At 40.6% G+C, this 19,558-nt stretch overlaps 2 non-coding genes across 2 annotated transcripts; both read right to left on the reverse strand.

The window, feature by feature from the left end:
- Positions 1 to 1,411: 1,411 nt before the first annotated feature.
- On the reverse strand, positions 1,412 to 1,519 carry LOC112804976 (small nucleolar RNA R71). The gene has a single exon (XR_003203592.1). It is a non-coding gene; the product is annotated as a small nucleolar RNA R71 (small nucleolar RNA).
- An 8,486-nt stretch (positions 1,520 to 10,005) lies between these two features.
- Positions 10,006 to 10,113, reverse strand: LOC112804977 (small nucleolar RNA R71). The gene has a single exon (XR_003203593.1). It is a non-coding gene; the product is annotated as a small nucleolar RNA R71 (small nucleolar RNA).
- Positions 10,114 to 19,558: the final 9,445 nt, after the last annotated feature.

A 19,558-nucleotide genomic window follows, 5' to 3' on the forward strand; every position in this document is an offset into this window, starting at 1 on the left:
TTCAAAACATACAGCAGAGGAATTACACAGAAAAAGCTGGGCGTTCAAAACGCCCAGTGAAGAAGGACAGACCGGCGTTTAAACGCCAGCCAGGGTACCTGGTTGGGCGTTTAACGCCCAAAAGGGTATAGTTTTGGGCGTTAAACGCCAGAATGTGCACCATTCTGGGCGTTTAACGCCAGGATGGCACAAGAGGGAAGATTCTGTTTTCAATGCAAATTTTTTCCAAGTTTTCAAAGTTTTTCAAAATCAAATCTTTTTCAAATCATATCTTTTCAATCATATGTTTTCAAAATCAATTTCTTTCTATTTTCAAAGATATTTGTTATCAATTAATGATTTGATTCAACATTTCAAGTATGTTGCCTTTTCTGTTGAGAAAGGTTTAATGTTTGAATCATATCTTTTCTTGTTAGCCAAGTTTTTAATTTTTAAAAAAAAAATCAAATCTTTTTTAAAATGTTTTTCAAATCATATCTTCTCAATCACATTTTTTTTAAAACTAATCATATCTTCTTAACCACATCCTTTTCAAAATAGTTTTCAATCAAATCTCTTTGATTTCTAATTTCAAAATCTTTTTCAAAAATCACTTGATTTCTTTTCCACTCATTTTCGAAAATTGATTAGTGTTTTTCAAAATGTTTTCAAAATCTTTCACTCAATTTTCGAAAATTACTTCCCTTCTTCTCACATCCTTTTATTTATGGACTAACATTATTCCTTAATGCAAAATTCGAACTCCATCTTCTTTGATAAGTTCGAATTTTCTACTTCTATCTTCTACTCTTCTTTTCCTCTGACACCTAAAGGAATCTCTATACAGTGACATAGAGGATTCCACATTTTCTTGTTCTCTTCTCTTTCATATGAGCAGGAGCAGAGACAAAGGCATTCTTGTTGAGGCTGATCCTGAACCTGAAAGGACCTTGAAGAGAAAGCTAAGAGAAGCTAAGGCACAATTCTCTGTAGAGGACCTAACCGATTTCTTCAAAGAAGAAGAACACATGGCAGCCGAAAACAACAACAATGCCAACAATGCAAGGAAGGTGCTGGTGACTTTACTGCACCTACTCCTGACTTCTATGGGAGAAGCATCTCTATCCCTGCCATTGAAGCAAACAACTTTGAGCTTAAGCCTCAATTAGTTTCTCTAATGCAACAGAATTGCAAGTTCCATGGACTTCCATTGGAAGATCCTCATCAGTTCTTAGCTGAATTCTTACAAATCTGTGACACTGTCAAGACTAATGGGGTTGACCCTGAGGTCTACAGACTTATGCTATTCCCTTTTGCTGTAAGAGACAGAGCTAGAACATGGTTGGACTCTCAACCTAAAGAAAGTCTGGACTCTTGGGAAAAGCTAGTCAATGCCTTCTTGGCAAAGTTCTTTCCACCTCAAAAATTGAGTAAGCTTAGAGTGGAAGTCCAAACCTTCAGACAGAAGGAAGGAGAATCCCTCTATGAAGCCTGGGAAAGATACAAACAATTAATCAGAAAGTGTCCTTCTGATATGCTTTCTGAATGGAGCATCATAGGTATTTTCTATGATGGTCTCTCTGAACTATCCAAAATGTCTTTGGATAGCTCTGCTGGAGGCTCTCTTCATCTGAAGAAGACGCCTACAGAAGCTCAAGAGCTGATTGAAATGGTTGCAAATAACCAATTCATGTACACTTCTGAAAGAAATCCTGTGAACAATGGGACTAGTCAGAAGAAAGGAGTTCTTGAGATTGACACTCTGAATGCCATATTGGCTCAGAACAAAATATTGACCCAACAAGTCAATATGATTTCTCAAAGTCTGTCTGGAATGCAAAATGCACCAAGCAGTACTAAGGAAGCTTCATCTGAGGAAGAAGCTTATGATCCTGAGAACCCTTCAATGGAAGAGGTGAATTACATGGGAGAACCCTATGGAAACACCTATAATCCTTCATGGAGAAATCATCCAAATTTCTCATGGAAGGATCAACAGAGACCTCAACAAGGTTTCAACAACAATAATGGTGGAAGAAACAGGTTTAGCAATAGCAAGCCTTTTCCATCATCTTCTCAGCAACAGACAGAGAGTTCTAAGCAGAATACCTCTGACTTAGCAACCATGGTCTCTGATCTAATCAAAACCACTCAAAGTTTCATGACTGAAACAAGGTCCTCCATTAGAAACTTGGAGGCACAAGTGGGTCAGCTAAGCAAGAGAATTACTGAACTCCCCCCTAGTACTCTCCCAAGCAATACAGAAGAAAATCCAAAAGGAGAGTGCAAGGCCATCAACATGGCCGAATTTTGGGAGGAAGGAGAGGCAGTGAACGCCACTGAGGAAGACCTCAATGGACGTCCACTGGCCTCCAATGAGTTCCCCAATGAGGAACCATGGGAATCTGAGGCTCAAAATGAGACCATAGAGATTCCATTGGACTTACTTCTGCCATTCATGAGCTCTGATGAGTATTCTTCCTCTGAAGAGGATGAGTATGTCACTGAAGAGCAAGTTGCTAAATACCTTGGAGCAATCATGAAGCTAAATGACAAGTTATTTGGAAATGAGACTTGGGAGGATGAATCCCCTTTGCTCACCAAAGAACTGGATGACTTGTCTAGGCAGAAACTGCCTCAAAAGAGACAGGATCCTGGGAAGTTTTCAATACCTTGTACCATAGGCACCATGACCTTCAAGAAGGCCTTGTGTGACTTAGGGTCAAGTGTAAACCTCATGCCTCTCTCTGTAATGGAGAAGTTAAGGATCTTTGAGGTGCAAGCTGCAAAAATCTCACTAGAGATGGCAGACAATTCAAGAAAACAAGCCTATGGACTTGTAGAGGATGTTCTGGTAAAAGTTGAAGACCATTACATCCCTACTGATTTCATAGTCCTAGAGACTGGGAAGTGCATGGATGAATCCATCATCCTTGGCAGACCCTTCCTAGCCACAGCAAGGGCTGTGATTGATGTTGATAGAGGAGAATTGATCATTCAAGTGAATGAAGAAACCTTTGTGTTTGAAGCTCAAGGATATCCCTCTGTCACCATGGAGAGGAAGCATGAAGAGCTTCTCTCAAAACAGAGCCAAACAGAGCCCCCACAGTCAAACTCTAAGTTTGGTGTTGGGAGGCCACAACCAAACTCTAAGTTTGGTGTTGAACCCCCACATTCAAACTCTAAGTTTGGTGTTGGGAGGTTCCAACATGGCTCTGAGCATTTCTGAGGCTCCATGAGAGCCCACTGTCAAGCTACTGACATTAAAGAAGCGCTTGTTGGGAGGCAACCCAATATTATATTTTGACTATTTTCCTTTGTTATTTTATGTCTTTTGTAGGTTGATGATCATGAGAAGTCACAAAATCAATGAAAAAAGCAAAAACAGAATGAAAAACAGAAAGAAAAACAGCACACCCTGGAGGAAGAACCCACTGGCGTTTAAACGCCAGTGAGGCTAGCTGTTGGGCGTTTAACGCCCAGTCTGGCACCATTCTGGGCGTTTAACGCCAGAAAGGGGCACCAGACTGGCGTTAAATGCCAGAAAAGGGCAAGAAGCTGGCGTTAAACGCCAGAAATGGGCACCAGCCCGGCGTTTAACGCCAGAATTGGCACAAAACGAGATTTTGTTTGCCATTTGGTGCAGGGATGACTTTTCCTTGACACCTCAGGATCTGTGGACCCCACAGAATCCCCACCTACCCCACCACTCTCTCTCTTCTTCACCCATTCACCAATCACCTCAACCCCTCTTCCCCAAAAACCCTTCACCTATCAAATTCCATCTTTCTCTTCACCACTCACATCCATCCTTCATAAAACCCCACCTACCCCACCATTCAAATTCAAACCACTTTCCCACCCAAACCCACCCTCAATTGACCGAATCCTACCCTTCCCCCACTCCTATATAAACCCTCCTTCATTCCTTCATTTTCCCACAACATACACACCACTTCTCCCCCTTTTGGCCGAACACAACGCCATTCCCTTCTTCCTCATTTCTTCTTCTTCTACTCTCTTCTTCCTTCTTTTGCTCGAGGACGAGCAAACGTTTTAAGTTTGGTGTGGTAAAAGCATTGCTTTTTGTTTTTCCATAACCATTTATGGCATCCAAGGCCGGAGAAACCTCTAGAAAGAGGAAAGGGAAAGCAAAAGCTTCCACCTCCGAGTCATGGGAGATGGAGAGATTCATCTCAAGGGTGCATCAAGACCACTTCTATGAAGTTGTGGCCTTGAAGAAGGTGATCCCCGAGGTCCCTTTTTCACTCAAAAAGGGTGAATATCCGGAGATCCGACAAGAGATCCGAAGAAGAGGTTGGGAAGTTCTTACCAACCCCATTCAACAAGTCGGAATCTTAATGGTTCAAGAGTTCTATGCCAATGCATGGATCACCAAGAACCATGATCAAAGTGTGAACCCGGATCCAAAGAATTATCTTACTATGGTTCGGGGGAAATACTTGGATTTTAGTCCGGAAAGTGTAAGGTTGGCATTCAATTTGCCCATGATGCAAGGAGATGAACATCCTTACACTAGAAGGGTCAACTTTGATCAAAGGTTGGACCAAGTCCTCACAGTTATTTGTGAAGAGGGCGCCCAATGGAAGAGAGATTCAAGAGGGAAGCCGGTTCAATTGAGAAGGCATGACCTCAAACCCGTGGCTAGAGGATGGTTGGAGTTTATCCAACGCTCAATCATTCCCACTAGCAACCGGTCCGAAGTTACCATAGACCGGGCTATCATGATTCATAGCATCATGATTGGAGAAGAAATAGAAGTTCATGAGGTTATAGCTCAAGAGCTTTATAAGGTGGCGGACAAGTCCTCTACCTTGGCAAGGTTAGCCTTCCCTCATCTCATTTGTCACCTCTGTTATTCAGTTGGAGTTGACATAGAGGGAGACACCCCTATTGATGAGGACAAGCCCATCACTAAGAAGAGGATGGAGCACACAAGAGACCCCACTCATCATGAGATCCCTGAGATGCCTCAAGGGATGCACTTTCCTCCACAAAACTATTGGGAGCAACTAAACACCTCCCTAGGAGAATTGAGTTCCAACATGGGACAACTAAGGGTGGAGCATCAAGAACACTCCATGAAATTAAAGAAGATCAAAGAATCATGAGAGAGGAGCAACAAAGACAAGGAAGAGATATTGAGGAGCTCAAGCACTCCATAGGATCTTCAAGAGGAAGAAAGAGCCGCCATCACTAAGGTGGACCCGTTCTTTAATCTCCTTGTTCTTTATTTTCTGTTTTTCGAATTTTAGTGCTTATGTTTATCTGTGTTTGTGTCTTGTGATCATTAGTGTCTTAGTGTCTATGCCTTAAGGTTATGAATGTCCTATGAATCCATCACATTTCTTGAATGAAAAATGTTCTTAATTGAAAAAGAAAAAGAATTGCATGAATTTTGAATTTTATAACAGTTTAATTATTTTGATGTGGTGGCAATACTTTTGTTTTCTGAATGTATGCTTAAATAGTGCATATGTCTTTTGAATTTGTGGTTCATGAATGTTGGCTCTTGAAAGAATGATGAAAAAGGAGACATGTTACTGAGGATCTGAAAAATCATAAAAATGATTCTTGAAGCAAGAAAAAGCAAAAAAAAAACAATTTCGAAAAAAAAGAGAGAAAGAAAAAGAAAGAGAAAAAGAAAGAAAAAGAAAGAAAGAAAGTTGTGATCCAAGGCAAAAAGAGTGTGCTTAAGAACCCTGGACACCTCTAATTGGGGACTTTAGCAAAGCTGAGTCACAATCTGAAAAGGTTCACCCAATTATGTGTCTGTGGCATGTATGTATCCGGTGGTAATATTGGAAGACAGAGTGCTTTGGGCCACGGCCAAGACTCAATAAGCAGCTATGTTCAAGAATCATCATACTTTACTAGGAGAATCAATAACACTATCTGGATTCTAAGTTCCTAAAGAAGCCAATCATTCTGAATTTCAAAGGATAGAGTGAGATGCCAAAACTATTCAGAGGCAAAAAGCTAAAAGCCCCGCTCATCTAATTAATACTGATCTTCATAGATGTTTTTGGAATTCATTGCATATTCTCTTCTTTTTATCTTATTTGATTTTCAGTTGCTTGAGGACAAGCAACAATTTAAGTTTGGTGTTGTGATGAGCGGATGATTTGTACGCTTTTTGGCATTGTTTTTAGTATGTTTTTAGTATGATCTAGTTAGTTTTTAGTATATTTTTATTAGTTTTTAGTTAAAATTCACTTTTCTGGACTTTACTATGAGTTTGTGTGTTTTTCTGTGATTTCAGGTATTTTCTGGCTGAAATTGAGGGACCTGAGCAAAAATCTGATTCAGAGACTAAAAAGGACTGCAGATGCTGTTGGATTCTGACCTCCCTGCACTCGAAGCGGATTTTCTGGAGCTACAGAAGCCCAATTGGCGCGCTCTCAACGGCGTTGGAAAGTAGACATCCTGGGCTTTCCAGCAACATATGATAGTCCATACTTTGCCCAAGATTTGATGGCCCAAACCGGCGTTCAAAGTCACCCTCAGAATTCCCAGCGTTAAACGCCGGAACTGGCACCAAAATGGGAGTTAAACGCCCAAACTGGCACTAAAGCTGGCGTTTAACTCCAAGAGGAGTCTCTACACGAAAATGCTTCATTGCTCAGCCCAAGCACACACCAAGTGGGCCCGGAAGTGGATTTTTATGTCATTTACTCATCTCTGTACACCCTAGGCTACTAGTTCTCTATAAGTAGGACCTTTTACTATTGTATTTTCATCTTCTGATCTTTGGAATCTTTTGATCTTTAGATCTTTTGATCACTTTGGGAGGCTGGCCATTCGGCCATGCCTAGACCTTGTTCTTATGTATTTTCAACGGTGGAGTTTCTACACACCATAGATTAAGGTGTGGAGCTCTGCTGTACCTCGAGTATTAATGCAATTACTATTGTTCTTCTATTCAATTCTGCTTGTTCTTATTCTAAGATATCACTTGTTCTTCAACTTGATGAATGTGATGATCCGTGACACTCATCATCATTCTCACCTATGAACGTGTGACTGACAACCACCTCCGTTCTACCTTCGATTGGGTGAATATCTCTTGGATTCCTGATACACGATGCATGGTTGATCGCCTGACAACCGAGTGCTCGCCTGACAACCGAGCCAGCCATTCCGTGAGATCAGAGTCTTCGTGGTATAGGCTAGAACTGATGGCGGCATTCAAGAGAATCCGGAAGGTCTAACCTTGTCTGTGGTATTCTGAGTAGGATTCAATGACTGAATGACTGTGACGTGCTTCAAACTCCTGAGGGCGGGGCGTTAGTGACAGACGCAAAAGAATCACTGGATTCTATTCCGGCCTGATCGAGAACCGACAGATGGATAGTCGTGCCGTGACAGGGTGCGTTGAACATTTCCACTGAGAGGATAGGAGGTAGCCACTGACAACGGTGAAACCCTTGCTTAAGCTTGCCATGGAAAGGAGGAAGAAGGATTGGATGAAGACAGTAGGAAAGCAGAGAGACGGAAGGGAAGGCATCTTCATACGCTTATCTGAAGTTCCTACCAATGAATTACATAAGTATCTCTATCTTTATCTTTATGTTTTATGCGTTTATCACCATACCCATTTGAGTTTGCCTGACTAAGATTTACAAGGTGACTATAGCTTGCTTCATACCAACAATCTCTGTGGGATCGACCCTTACTCGCGTAAGGTTTATTACTTGGACGACCCAGTACACTTGCTGGTTAGTTGTGCGAAGTTGTGTTTATGCCATGGTGTTGAATACCAAGCTTTTGGATTCATTACCGGGGATTATTTGAGTTGTGAAAAGTATTGATCACAATTTCGTGCACCAAGTTTTTGGCGCCGTTGCCGGGGATTGTTGAGTTTGGACAACTGACGGTTCATCTTGTTGCTTAGATTAGGTATTTTTTTTCGGAATTCTTGAAGATGAATTCTAGAGTTTCATGATGATTTGTTGAAGTCTGGCTGGCTGAGAGGCCATGTCTAATTTCATTGGACCGAGGTTTCAACTTATCATCACAAGAGCTTGTTGATTTCTATCAATCTTGCTTTTGGAGCAGTGATCTCCTAAGGCTTGGCTGGCCATTGGCCATGTCTAGTGTTTTGGACCGAAGCTTTCTTTGAAAGCTTGGCTGGCTGTGAAGCCATGTCTAATTCCTGGACCGGAGTCTTAGACTAGCATTGCACTGATTCCTGGAATTCTCATTAAGAATTTTGATATCTTTTTCCACTTAATTTTCGAAAAACACAAAAAAAATTACAAAATTATAAAATCCAAAAATATTGTGTGTTTCTTGTTTGAGTCTAGTGTTTCATTTTAAGTTTGGTGTCAATTGCATGCATTCATTCATGTGTCTTAAGGATCTTCAAATAATTCTTGATGATTTCTTACTCTGATCTTTGAATTCTCTTGACTTGAGTGTTTATGTGTCTCATATGCATTCTCATTAGTGTCAATAGTATACAAACTGCTAAGTTTGGTGTCTTGCTTGCATTGTTATTTGATTCTTGTTGCATTTTGATTTTTTCTTATTATTAAAAATCCAAAAATATTTTTAATTTGTGTCTTCTCAAGTCAATAATACAGAGAATTGAAGATTCAGAACATACAGCAGAGGAATTACACAGAAAAAGCTGGGCGTTCAAAACGCCCAGTGAAGAAGGACAGACCGGCGTTTAAACGCCAGCCAGGGTACCTGGTTGGGCGTTTAACGCCCAAAAGGGTATAGTTTTGGGCGTTAAACGCCAGAATGTGCACCATTCTGGGCGTTTAACGCCAGGATGGCACAAGAGGGAAGATTCTGTTTTCAATGCAAATTTTTTCCAAGTTTTCAAAGTTTTTCAAAATCAAATCTTTTTCAAATCATATCTTTTCAATCATATGTTTTCAAAATCAATTTCTTTCTATTTTCAAAGATATTTGTTATCAATTAATGATTTGATTCAACATTTCAAGTATGTTGCCTTTTCTGTTGAGAAAGGTTTAATGTTTGAATCATATCTTTTCTTGTTAGCCAAGTTTTTAATTTAAAAAAAAATCAAATCTTTTTTAAAATGTTTTTCAAATCATATCTTCTCAATCACATTTTTTTTAAAACTAATCATATCTTCTTAACCACATCTTTTTCAAAATAGTTTTCAATCAAATCTTTTTGATTTCTAATTTCAAAATCTTTTTCAAAAATCACTTGATTTCTTTTCCACTCATTTTCGAAAATTGATTAGTGTTTTTCAAAATGTTTTCAAAATCTTTCACTCAATTTTCGAAAATTACTTCCCTTCTTCTCACATCCTTTTATTTATGGACTAACATTATTCCTTAATGCAAAATTCGAACTCCATCTTCTTTGATAAGTTCGAATTTTCTACTTCTATCTTCTACTCTTCTTTTCCTCTGACACCTAAAGGAATCTCTATACAGTGACATAGAGGATTCCACATTTTCTTGTTCTCTTCTCTTTCATATGAGCAGGAGCAGAGACAAAGGCATTCTTGTTGAGGCTGATCCTGAACCTGAAAGGACCTTGAAGAGAAAGCTAAGAGAAGCTAAGGCACAATTCTCTGTAGAGGACCTAACCGAATTCTTCAAAGAAGAAGAACACATGGCAGCCGAAAACAACAACAATGCCAACAATGCAAGGAAGGTGCTGGGTGACTTTACTGCACCTACTCCTGACTTCTATGGGAGAAGCATCTCTATCCCTGCCATTGGAGCAAACAACTTTGAGCTTAAGCCTCAATTAGTTTCTCTAATGCAACAGAATTGCAAGTTCCATGGACTTCCATTGGAAGATCCTCATCAGTTCTTAGCTGAATTCTTACAAATCTGTGACACTGTCAAGACTAATGGGGTTGACCCTGAGGTCTACAGACTTATGCTATTCCCTTTTGCTGTAAGAGACAGAGCTAGAACATGGTTGGACTCTCAACCTAAAGAAAGCCTGGACTCTTGGGAAAAGCTAGTCAATGCCTTCTTGGCAAAGTTCTTTCCACCTCAAAAATTGAGTAAGCTTAGAGTGGAAGTCCAAACCTTCAGACAGAAGGAAGGAGAATCCCTCTATGAAGCCTGGGAAAGATACAAACAATTAATCAGAAAGTGTCCTTCTGATATGCTTTCTGAATGGAGCATCATAGGTATTTTCTATGATGGTCTCTCTGAACTATCCAAAATGTCTTTGGATAGCTCTGCTGGAGGCTCTCTTCATCTGAAGAAGACGCCTACAGAAGCTCAAGAGCTGATTGAAATGGTTGCAAATAACCAATTCATGTACACTTCTGAAAGAAATCCTGTGAACAATGGGACTAGTCAGAAGAAAGGAGTTCTTGAGATTGACACTCTGAATGCCATATTGGCTCAGAACAAAATATTGACCCAACAAGTCAATATGATTTCTCAAAGTCTGTCTGGAATGCAAAATGCACCAAGCAGTACTAAGGAAGCTTCATCTGAGGAAGAAGCTTATGATCCTGAGAACCCTTCAATGGAAGAGGTGAATTACATAGGAGAACCCTATGGAAACACCTATAATCCTTCATGGAGAAATCATCCAAATTTCTCATGGAAGGATCAACAGAGACCTCAACAAGGTTTCAACAACAATAATGGTGGAAGAAACAGGTTTAGCAATAGCAAGCCTTTTCCATCATCTTCTCAGCAACAGACAGAGAGTTCTAAGCAGAATACCTCTGACTTAGCAACCATGGTCTCTGATCTAATCAAAACCACTCAAAGTTTCATGACTGAAACAAGGTCCTCCATTAGAAACTTGGAGGCACAAGTGGGTCAGCTAAGCAAGAGAATTACTGAACTCCCCCCTAGTACTCTCCCAAGCAATACAGAAGAAAATCCAAAAGGAGAGTGCAAGGCCATCAACATGGCCGAATTTTGGGAGGAAGGAGAGGCAGTGAACGCCACTGAGGAAGACCTCAATGGACGTCCACTGGCCTCCAATGAGTTCCCCAATGAGGAACCATGGGAATCTGAGGCTCAAAATGAGACCATAGAGATTCCATTGGACTTACTTCTGCCAATCATGAGCTCTGATGAGTATTCTTCCTCTGAAGAGGATGAGTATGTCACTGAAGAGCAAGTTGCTAAATACCTTGGAGCAATCATGAAGCTAAATGACAAGTTATTTGGAAATGAGACTTGGGAGGATGAATCCCCTTTGCTCACCAAAGAACTGGATGACTTGTCTAGGCAGAACCTGCCTCAAAAGAGACAGGATCCTGGGAAGTTTTCAATACCTTGTACCATAGGCACCATGACCTTCAAGAAGGCCTTGTGTGACTTAGGGTCAAATGTAAACCTCATGCCTCTCTCTGTAATGGAGAAGTTAAGGATCTTTGAGGTGCAAGCTGCAAAAATCTCACTAGAGATGGCAGACAATTCAAGAAAACAAGCCTATGGACTTGTAGAGGATGTTCTGGTAAAAGTTGAAGACCATTACATCCCTACTGATTTCATAGTCCTAGAGACTGGGAAGTGCATGGATGAATCCATCATCCTTGGCAGACCCTTCCTAGCCACAGCAAGGGCTGTGATTGATGTTGATAGAGGAGAATTGATCATTCAAGTGAATGAAGAAACCTTTGTGTTTGAAGCTCAAGGATATCCCTCTGTCACCATGGAGAGGAAGCATGAAGAGCTTCTCTCAAAACAGAGCCAAACAGAGCCCCCACAGTCAAACTCTAAGTTTGGTGTTGAACCCCCACATTCAAACTCTAAGTTTGGTGTTGGGAGGTTCCAACATGGCTCTGAGCATTTCTGAGGCTCCATGAGAGCCCACTGTCAAGCTACTGACATTAAAGAAGCGCTTGTTGGGAGGCAACCCAATATTATATTTTGACTATTTTCCTTTGTTATTTTATGTCTTTTGTAGGTTGATGATCATGAGAAGTCACAAAATCAATGAAAAAAGCAAAAACAGAATGAAAAACAGAAAGAAAAATAGCACACCCTGGAGGAAGAACCCACTGGCGTTTAAACGCCAGTGAGGCTAGCTGTTGGGCGTTTAACGCCCAGTCTGGCACCATTCTGGGCGTTTAACGCCAGAAAGGGGCACCAGACTGGCGTTAAATGCCAGAAAAGGGCAAGAAGCTGGCGTTAAACGCCAGAAATGGGCACCAGCCCGGCGTTTAACGCCAGAATTGGCACAAAACGAGATTTTGTTTGCCATTTGGTGCAGGGATGACTTTTCCTTGACACCTCAGGATCTGTGGACCCCACAGAATCCCCACCTACCCCACCACTCTCTCTCTTCTTCACCCATTCACCAATCACCTCAACCCCTCTTCCCCAAAAACCCTTCACCTATCAAATCTCATCTTTCTCTTCACCACTCACATCCATCCTTCATAAAACCCCACCTACCCCACCATTCAAATTCAAACCACTTTCCCACCCAAACCCACCCTCAATTGACCGAATCCTACCCTTCCCCCACTCCTATATAAACCCTCCTTCATTCCTTCATTTTCCCACAACATACACACCACTTCTCCCCCTTTTGGCCGAACACAACGCCATTCCCTTCTTCCTCATTTCTTCTTCTTCTACTCTCTTCTTCCTTCTTTTGCTCGAGGACGAGCAAACCTTTTAAGTTTGGTGTGGTAAAAGCATTGCTTTTTGTTTTTCCATAACCATTTATGGCATCCAAGGCCGGAGAAACCTCTAGAAAGAGGAAAGGGAAAGCAAAAGCTTCCACCTCCGAGTCATGGGAGATGGAGAGATTCATCTCAAGGGTGCATCAAGACCACTTCTATGAAGTTGTGGCCTTGAAGAAGGTGATCCCCGAGGTCCCTTTTTCACTCAAAAAGGGTGAATATCCGGAGATCCGACAAGAGATCCGAAGAAGAGGTTGGGAAGTTCTTACCAACCCCATTCAACAAGTCGGAATCTTAATGGTTCAAGAGTTCTATGCCAATGCATGGATCACCAAGAACCATGATCAAAGTGTGAACCCGGATCCAAAGAATTATCTTACTATGGTTCGGGGGAAATACTTGGATTTTAGTCCGGAAAGTGTAAGGTTGGCATTCAATTTGCCCATGATGCAAGGAGATGAACATCCTTACACTAGAAGGGTCAACTTTGATCAAAGGTTGGACCAAGTCCTCACAGTTATTTGTGAAGAGGGCGCCCAATGGAAGAGAGATTCAAGAGGGAAGCCGGTTCAATTGAGAAGGCATGACCTCAAACCCGTGGCTAGAGGATGGTTGGAGTTTATCCAACGCTCAATCATTCCCACTAGCAACCGGTCCGAAGTTACCATAGACCGGGCTATCATGATTCATAGCATCATGATTGGAGAAGAAATAGAAGTTCATGAGGTTATAGCTCAAGAGCTTTATAAGGTGGCGGACAAGTCCTCTACCTTGGCAAGGTTAGCCTTCCCTCATCTCATTTGTCACCTCTGTTATTCAGTTGGAGTTGACATAGAGGGAGACACCCCTATTGATGAGGACAAGCCCATCACTAAGAAGAGGATGGAGCACACAAGAGACCCCACTCATCATGAGATCCCTGAGATGCCTCAAGGGATGCACTTTCCTCCACAAAACTATTGGGAGCAACTAAACACCTCCCTAGGAGAATTGAGTTCCAACATGGGACAACTAAGGGTGGAGCATCAAGAACACTCCATGAAATTAAAGAAGATCAAAGAATCATGAGAGAGGAGCAACAAAGACAAGGAAGAGATATTGAGGAGCTCAAGCACTCCATAGGATCTTCAAGAGGAAGAAAGAGCCGCCATCACTAAGGTGGACCCGTTCTTTAATCTCCTTGTTCTTTATTTTCTGTTTTTCGAATTTTAGTGCTTATGTTTATCTGTGTTTGTGTCTTGTGATCATTAGTGTCTTAGTGTCTATGCCTTAAGGTTATGAATGTCCTATGAATCCATCACCTTTCTTGAATGAAAAATGTTCTTAATTGAAAAAGAAAAAGAATTGCATGAATTTTGAATTTTATAACAGTTTAATTATTTTGATGTGGTGGCAATACTTTTGTTTTCTGAATGTATGCTTAAATAGTGCATATGTCTTTTGAATTTGTGGTTCATGAATGTTGGCTCTTGAAAGAATGATGAAAAAGGAGACATGTTACTGAGGATCTGAAAAATCATAAAAATGATTCTTGAAGCAAGAAAAAGCAAAAAAAAAAAATTTCGAAAAAAAAAGAGAGAAAGAAAAAGAAAGAGAAAAAGAAAGAAAAAGAAAGAAATAAAGTTGTGATCCAAGGCAAAAAGAGTGTGCTTAAGAACCCTGGACACCTCTAATTGGGGACTCTAGCAAAGCTGAGTCACAATCTGAAAAGGTTCACCCAATTATGTGTCTGTGGCATGTATGTATCCGGTGGTAATATTGGAAGACAGAGTGCTTTGGGCCACGGCCAAGACTCAATAAGCAGCTATGTTCAAGAATCATCATACTTTACTAGGAGAATCAATAACACTATCTGGATTCTAAGTTCCCAAAGAAGCCAATCATTCTGAATTTCAAAGGATAGAGTGAGATGCCAAAACTATTCAGAGGCAAAAAGCTAAAAGCCCCGCTCATCTAATTAATACTGATCTTCATAGATGTTTTTGGAATTCATTGCATATTCTCTTCTTTTTATCTTATTTGATTTTCAGTTGCTTGAGGACAAGCAACAATTTAAGTTTGGTGTTGTGATGAGCGGATGATTTGTACGCTTTTTGGCATTGTTTTTAGTATGTTTTTAGTATGATCTAGTTAGTTTTTAGTATATTTTTATTAGTTTTTAGTTAAAATTCACTTTTCTGGAATTTACTATGAGTTTGTGTGTTTTTCTGTGATTTCAGGTATTTTCTGGCTGAAATTGAGGGACCTGAGCAAAAATCTGATTCAGAGACTAAAAAGGACTGCAGATGCTGTTGGATTCTGACCTCCCTACACTCGAAGCGGATTTTCTGGAGCTACAGAAGCCCAATTGGCGCGCTCTCAACGGCGTTGGAAAGTAGACATCCTGGGCTTTCCAGAAACATATGATAGTCCATACTTTGCCCAAGATTTGATGGCCCAAACCGGCGTTCAAAGTCACCCTCAGAATTCCCAGCGTTAAACGCCGGAACTGGCACCAAAATGGGAGTTAAACGCCCAAACTGGCACTAAAGCTGGCGTTTAACTCCAAGAGGAGTCTCTACACGAAAATGCTTCATTGCTCAGCCCAAGCACACACCAAGTGGGCCCGGAAGTGGATTTTTATGTCATTTACTCATCTCTGTACACCCTAGGCTACTAGTTCTCTATAAGTAGGACCTTTTACTATTGTATTTTCATCTTCTGATCTTTGGAATCTTTTGATCTTTAGATCTTTTGATCACTTTGGGAGGCTGGCCATTCGGCCATGCCTAGACCTTGTTCTTATGTATTTTCAACGGTGGAGTTTCTACACACCATAGATTAAGGTGTGGAGCTCTGCTGTACCTCGAGTATTAATGCAATTACTATTGTTCTTCTATTCAATTCCGCTTGTTCTTGTTCTAAGATATCACTTGTTCTTCAACTTGATGAATGTGATGATCCGTGACACTCATCATCATTCTCACCTATGAACGTGTGACTGACAACCACCTCCGTTCTACCTTCGATTGGGTGAATATCTCTTGGATTCCTGATACACGATGCATGGTTGATCGCCTGACAACCGAGTGCTCGCCTGACAACCGAGCCAGCCATTCCGTGAGATCAGAGTCTTCGTGGTATAGGCTAGAACTGATGGCGGCATTCAAGAGAATCCGGAAGGTCTAACCTTGTCTGTGGTATTCTGAGTAGGATTCAATGACTGAATGACTGTGACGTGCTTCAAACTCCTGAGGGCAGGGCGTTAGTGACAGACGCAAAAGAATCACTGGATTCTATTCCGGTCTGATCGAGAACCGACAGATGGATAGCCGTGCCGTGACAGGGTGCGTTGAACATTTCCACTGAGAGGATGGGAGGTAGCCACTGACAACGGTGAAACCCTTGCTTAAGCTTGCCATGGAAAGGAGGAAAAAGGATTGGATGAAGACAGTAGGAAAGCAGAGAGACGGAAGGGAAGGCATCTTCATACGCTTATCTGAAGTTCCTACCAATGAATTACATAAGTATCTCTATCTTTATCTTTATGTTTTATGCGTTTATCACCATACCCATTTGAGTTTGCCTGACTAAGATTTACAAGGTGACCATAGCTTGCTTCATACCAACAATCTCTGTGGGATCGACCCTTACTCGCGTAATGTTTATTACTTGGACGACCCAGTACACTTGCTGGTTAGTTATGCGAAGTTGTGTTTATGCCATGGTGTTGAATACCAAGTTTTTGGATTCATTACCGGGGATTATTTGAGTTGTGAAAAGTATTGATCACAATTTCGTGCACCAATTCCTTTTTAAATCTCTCACCCAATCTTTGCCATCCAAACATATATCATTCACTATCTCTTCAGGATCATTTTTGGCCTTCATTCTTTCTTCAAAACTGGGCTCTTTGAATGGTATTGATCTTATCTATAGAACCCTCATGATTGATGCTGGGCTGAAGTCTACTTCTACCCGCCTTACATAACTTTTGTAGTGGGGACTGGTTTTGCTTTCCATAACTGTATTTGCATAGAACTTCCGTGTAAGAGTTGTACTTATGTCTGTATAGGGGTCACACAGGAGTTTCCATCTTCTCTTTTGAATCACTTCTCTCATTATAGGGTACTTATCTTCCCCCAATTTGAATCCTATCTCCGGGGTGACTTCTTTTTCTTCCATCCATCCATGATATTGAAGCTCATGGAATTGAGATTTAAATCTCTTTTTATCATAGGTGGGTGGCTCAGCCGGTTGCTTCCCTTTTCTTCTTTTGGAATTTGGTGAGGCCATTGAATGGAGAAGGCGAAGGCCAAATCTTCAACACTAAACTTGGATTGGTTCTTGTCCTCAAGCACACAAAAAAAATCTAAGAGCAAAGCTAAGAAGAAAAGGGTTAGAGTATATAGTGGAGGAACACGGTATAAGCAAGGTTTAAGAAGAAAATGGTGGAAGATTTATGAGCACGGTAGGAGAGTGAATAGCAAGAGGGATGTATGTTTGGTTGGTATAGGAGAGCTAGTAAAGCAAAAGGTATGAGGTTGAAGGAAAAGGAAATGTTGCTTATTATAATTTAAAGCAAGGGAACGAGTTTTTGTTGCAGGCCAAGTGGGGGAGTTTGTATTCGGTTAAATGGAAATGAAGGTGAGGATTGAGTGAGTATAATGAAGACGGACGACTCATATAAGGAGGTGGAGTGAAGACAAGGATTCAGTCATGGCATTGGGAGTGTAAGTCGTCTGGCTAATGCATGTCAAGGTGCTTTTCCCAAGGTGCAAACTTCCAAGCCATGTGATTACCCTATGCTGTCCAAATCCTCCCTTGCTTCCATCACATAATCTTTTTAGTTTTCCTGCAAAATAAAACAAAACATCAACTCATTTGAATAGTTGGTTGTGAGAGACAAAATTGATTTTTCTTTAAAGGAGTGAATAGAAAATGATTTCCGTTGCTTTCTTATGCTCAGGGAAACTAAATCAAATTGTGTTCTAGAATTTAATATGGATGTAGCTTATATGGACACCAAACTTAGATTGTGATTATATGCTGCAAAATTAATGAATCAGATCACTCAGATAGACTCAATTAAAGTTAATGTCTCCGGCTACTATCTTAGAGTGTCTTCGTTCACACCAAACTTGGTGTTCATCATAGGCTACATGTAACCTTAGTGACTCTCTGTTGCAATTGATTTTGTTTCCTTGAGTACAAATAAAGAAACATTTTATTTCTAACTACCAAAGCATAAAAGTTAAAGGATACTATACATGGGTTGCCTCCCATGAAGCGCTCTTTTATCGTCATTAGCTTGACGTTGCAACTTCTTTGCTAATGTCAACAAATGTACGCTTTCCTCCTTGTCCCATGATCTACCAAGGTAGTGCTCCATTGACTATGAATGTCTCTTTAGAAGCTTCATCAAGTAGCTCTAAGTAACCATGAGGAGAACTCTGGTGATGAGATAGGGACCAGTCCACTTGGATCTAAGCTTTGATAAACCTGTTTTTAGGGTTTATCTTGTATGGATTTTGAGGGTTTATCAATGATCTTTCATACTTATTCCTATAAAAATGCATGATTTTGTGTTCCTTTCCCAACTTTGCTTCATTGATGAAAACATGCCTTTTTTACATCAAATTAGATATATTTTAACCCTCCTCTATTACCATTCGATGCCATGATCCATTTGTTAGGTGATTTCAGAGCTTATAGGGCATGAATGGCTTAGAAGAGAGATAGAAGCATGCATAAAGGAAAGGAGCATGGAAAATGGAGCTTTGGAAGTTTGAGCAGCGATGCGTATGCGTGCTTTGCGCATATGCGTGGATGCGCGCCACCAAGACCGGCTCAAAGAAGCCAAAGCCAGAAGCCGACGCATTTGCATGGCTAAGCCAGAACCTCATGGACTCGCACGCATGCTTGACGCATGCGCGTGGATCGTAAAGCTACAGGGATGCGTACGCGTGCTGTACGTGTACGCATCGATGCCGCACGTGATTTCTAAAGAGAAAATGTGACCAGCAATTTTAGGGCAGTTACAGACCCTGTTTGGAGTAGAATTCTAGCGGGAAAGAGCATAAGAAGACCAAGGATTGAGAGATCCACATCTATTCACTCACATTACACACATTTTCGATACTTTTAAAAGTTAGCTACATTTTGTAAAGAGAGAAGCTCCACCTTCTCTCTAGGATTTTGCTCTTTCTACCTCAATTTCTCTTGGATTCCTTTGGTGAGATCAATTGCTAATTCACTCTTACTTTGATTCAAGTTGTAGATCTACTCTTCTATTCTTAATTAGTGATCTTTTGATTCATTCACTTTGGATCTTAGATTTGTGACTTTGTTACTTTGATCTTGATCAATGAAGTGAGAAATTTCATTCAATTGTTTGATTGTTGATGTTTGCTTGAATTAAATAGTTTGAATTCAATTCCTTTTCTTAATTTCATGATGTCTCTTACTATTACTCACCAATTGTTTGAGGAAATGACAACCCTAGTTATGGAGTATATTCTTCTTTCTTGGCTTAGGGGTTGAATTGTTGGAAACACTTGAATAGTTAATATCAATTGTTGACTATTAATTAAGAATTATTAATTGACTTGTAGGCCACTAGAGCTAAACTTGATTAGAACTTGTGACTCAAAGTTGATTACTTTCACTTGACTTTCCTCCATGATTAGGGGTCAACTAAGTGAGGCAATGATTGATTGTTGTTACAATTGATGGAAGCTATAATGATGGAACTTCCAATGCTCACCCTTAGCTAAGGCTTTTATCATAATTGATTGTTGTTCATTTTTGTTAGCTTAAATTCTTGCATCAAACTCTCAAAACCACAAAAGACTTCCTAATCAATGATGCGCATTCTAAGGCTATTCCTAGGGAAGACGGCTCGGGACTAATACTCTCGGTTATAGACTTTAGAATTGTTTGATGTGAAATTTGCATGTCGGTTAGACTATACTC

Source organism: Arachis hypogaea, chromosome 5 (genome assembly GCF_003086295.3).
Source record: "Arachis hypogaea cultivar Tifrunner chromosome 5, arahy.Tifrunner.gnm2.J5K5, whole genome shotgun sequence".
NCBI classification, from domain to species: domain Eukaryota; kingdom Viridiplantae; phylum Streptophyta; class Magnoliopsida; order Fabales; family Fabaceae; genus Arachis; species Arachis hypogaea.